Genomic DNA, 510 nt, shown 5'->3' with positions numbered 1-510 from the left:
GAACTGGACTGCAGCTAAGCCTCCAACTGGGAGAACTTAGGCGAGTGTCAGATTGCAGCTAAGCCCTCGAGTGGGAGGCTGGCTCACCACTCGGTAGGATTTTCAAATACTTAGGCGAGTACTGGACTGCAGCTAAGCCCCCGAGTGGGAGGCTGGCTCACCACTCGGTAGGATTTTTCAAACTTAGGCGAGTACTGGACTGCAGCTAAGCCCCCGAGTGGGAGGCTGGCTCACCACTCGGTAGGATTTTCAAATACTTAGGCGAGTACTGGACTGTAGCTAAGCCCCCAAGTGGGAGGCTGGCTCACCACTCGGTAGGATTTTCAAATACTTAGGCGAGTACTGGACTGCAACTAAGCCCCCGAGTGGGAGGCTGGCTCACCACTCGGTAGGATTTTCAAATACTTAGGCGAGTACTGGACTGCAGCTAAGCCCCCGAGTGGGAGGCTTGCTCACCACTCGTTAGGATTTTCAAATACTTAGGCGAAACGGGTTCGCGGCTACGCCCCC

This window comes from Triticum aestivum, chromosome 1A (assembly GCF_018294505.1).
Source record: "Triticum aestivum cultivar Chinese Spring chromosome 1A, IWGSC CS RefSeq v2.1, whole genome shotgun sequence".
In the NCBI taxonomy this organism is placed as follows: Eukaryota; Viridiplantae; Streptophyta; class Magnoliopsida; order Poales; family Poaceae; genus Triticum; species Triticum aestivum.
Note: the sequence above shows the minus strand (reverse complement) of the source record.